Below are 3,489 nucleotides of genomic sequence, written 5' to 3'. Positions count from 1 at the left end.
CTCGATGTTGGTGCATAAATCATTATAATCTTTAGCTTGTACCACTTAGAAATCTTGAATATTAGTCTTTACACCCTTGGTGATGTACTTTTGAATTCCAAAATGTTGTTTTTAAAATCTTTATGGACCAGAAACCCAACTCTACCTTCACTCCTTTCACTGTTTCCATTGGTGTACAGCAGATTTCCACTTGATAAACTTATAAGTGATTCATTTCTTCTTCTTGTTTCAGCCAAACCGATGATATTCCAATTCACATTTTCTAATTCCTTTTCCAGCTCTAATATCCTGTCTTCACCGATGAATGATCGTACGTTATAACAGGCCAAGTTCAATTTCCGTGCATGGCAGCCTGGTCGTACCCAGAGATTCTTAGCACCCTCTGCTTCCACTCTGATCCTCTCGCTGCCGTAAGAGGGAGAGTGAAAGCTGCTGGGGACTGAGGGCCATTTGTATTGTTGTGCTCTCATTGCTGGAGGGTTTGGTCTTTTCCTCTTCACGCTGACCAGGCGTCTTGAAGAGAACCACTCTACACGTTCGTTGCCACCTAAGTCACGTAACAGGGCTTACCATCGAGAAGGTGTGCATGAGTGGATTTTAGGGAGGCAGGCCAACCGGACTTCTCCTAAATCTTCTGTAATAGAGAGATATTGGATCCATCAGTGTTTTAGGCTGAGTGTCTGATAACACACAGGATACCTGTTCCCCTCTAAGCCCCCATTGTATATTTACATTCTACTAATTCATTTTTCCCAGAAAACCTTGCCATGGATGCATAAGTAAATCTTTAGCACTTATGAGGAATGAAGGCGAAATTAGGTAAAGTTCTAAGGAGATAAATAAACCACTCGCACTCTGGGTATATCTGTTATTTTTATGTAAAAATTAGAAGAATAATAGAGATTACTGAGAAACAGTTGGCATTTCCACTTCCAAATCAACAACTGTTTGTACACATTTTTCCAATTAGACTTCCGTTTAACTGTGTGTTCCCAAAAAAAAAAAAAAAATATATATATATATATATATAATTTTGATAGACTGTAATGGAATCCAGCATTTATTAAATTTTATTTAATTAATAAGAATTAGCAATTAAAATTTACTAATAATACTAATATTCAAATATGAAAATTTTAAAAATGCAAATCGAGCAAAAATATTTTTAAAAAAATTGCTTTCACAGACATGCATTTCTTTTAAAAACATAAATTTTATTAATTGTTTTTGAATTATGACGAAAATATTATTTATTTTTGAATATCTAAAGCAAAACAAGCAGGACATTGATTAACCCTCTCCAAATTTCTTTTCATTATTTTACGTTTAGGGAGTGACTCTGCGGCAAAGCAACTGAAGATGTGAGACTCTATAGTATGCTGTCTGTAAATTGGACTATTTCTATGTGGATTTTTGCTTTTTTGCTGGAATGAAAACTCAGGTTTGCGGGAACTAAAAACTAGGCACCTCTCGTTTGAGACTGATTAACTCAGCCTCGTTGTAAAAGTGGTAGGAAAAATCCATTTGGACATTCATTGGATTCTAACCCGGGTATTTTCGAGCCGGTGCTTGGTTGTAATATTTGCCAAACGCTTAGTGTTGTGTTTTCTTTATAAAAGCATCATATACACTGAAAGGACAGAATTTATGGAATACTTGGTTCCTGGGCAACCCAACGTTGTCACCACCTCTCGCTGTCACTTGACATCTTATCAAACTGACATCGAATTACCGTAGATGGTAATTTGATGTCAGTATGATAAACGTCGTGAGTTAACCGACTTTTTAAAGAGGGATGATTGTGGGTGCCCACCCATGGAGCACTCTATCGCGGAGGTGGCACAGAAATTGCACTACCCTCGTTCGACAGTATCAAGACTGTATCGGGAATACGCCATTTTTGGAATAACAACTCATCGTGGACAGCGCTGTGGGCGGAGAAAGGTGGCGAATGAACGTGGCCATCGACATCTGCCTCGCATTGTTTCAGCCAACCGGAGAGCGACAGTGGCCGACTTCAACTAGGGAGGTGCCAGAAACGTCTCCACCAAGACCATCAGGCGATCATTAGCCGCAATAGGTTATGGGAACCGCCGACCCACCAGAGTCCCATTGCTAACACTACGACACAGTACTCTTCGCCTCAACTAGGCGAAAGAACATCGGCACTGGACCATGGATGATTGGAAATGGGTCTCCTGGTCCGATTACTTCCGTTTCCAGTTATTTCGAGAGGGGGAGCGTGCGTGTCTGGTGGAAACCGCACGAAGCTATGCACCTGTCATGTCAACAAGGAACTGTTCAGGCAGGTGGACCGTCGGTAATATTTTGGGGCGTGTCGAACTGGTATACGTTGGGACTTCTGGCACGTCTAGACGCATCTCGGTACAGTCCAGGTTACGTGTCTATCCGTGTAGACCATCTGCATCTTTTCATGGTCATTGTGCACTCTTTCAGTAGTATATTACGACTCCTCATACACCCGAGGTGACTAGAACATGGTTCGAAGAGCATTCCGTAGATTTTACCACCATGGAATGGTCTCCCCCTTCACCGGATGTGAACCTTCTGGAGTATACTTTGGATGCTGTGGAAAGGTCCAATCGAGCTTTGGATCCTCCACCCAGGAATGCGATGGATTTATGGACAGTGGTGCAGCAAGCGTGGATGGAAATATCTGTGGACCGCTTTCGTGAACTAGTGGACTAAAAGCCTCGCCATGCGACTGCATTTATCAGGGAAAAAGGTGGGCCCACCCGTTACAAGGTAGGTATCGCATGATTTCTGTCCACTTAGCGTATACAGTACGTGTATATGTATTCATGAAGTACTTATAGTTGTAGAACAATGATTCATGATAAATAATTATCAGGCTCCAGCATACTCTGCGTTGTAATGAAAATTGACATATACAGAATATAGATATATTGAGTGGCCTCAATATCAGTGGCCTTATGTCGCGGCAATGTTTCAATGAGATAACTAAAGCATGCGAGAACGATACTGGTTCGTGTTGACTCATTTGGTTCCCATAGATATAACAATTTGGATTGTTGTGAATTACTACTCTGAAGAGCTCGTCAAACCTCACCCTACAGTTGATCTACTGGATTGAGTTCTGATGACTGTAGAGGCCACAGCAGTCGGTTGAATTCGCTCTCGTGTTTCTGTTATGCAGGTACCATGATTATCCTGGGAAGAAAAATCCCTTATCTACTGATGCGGGTGCTGGGAACAAAAATCCGGCGTCTTCTAAAGCACTAGCTTTGTACAATTATGTTCATGTGACACGCTGCATTATAACGTTGGAAGAACATATTCACTGATGGTTACACTACAATCATTTCCAGTTAACATGTGTCATTTAATCTACGCTGTTATATACATAAATGGTCCCCTGTGAGGAACCAATATCCATCACACGCAATTCGCAATTGCATCCATAGCCAAACTACTTTGTTGGTATTAGTATTAGTCAAGTAGGGAAAG

This window comes from Mastigoproctus giganteus, chromosome 13 (assembly GCF_048544385.1).
Source record: "Mastigoproctus giganteus isolate SK-2022 chromosome 13, ASM4854438v1, whole genome shotgun sequence".
NCBI classification, from domain to species: domain Eukaryota; kingdom Metazoa; phylum Arthropoda; class Arachnida; order Uropygi; family Thelyphonidae; genus Mastigoproctus; species Mastigoproctus giganteus.
The sequence above is the reverse complement of the archived record's forward strand: the minus strand, read 5'-3'. Positions refer to the sequence as shown.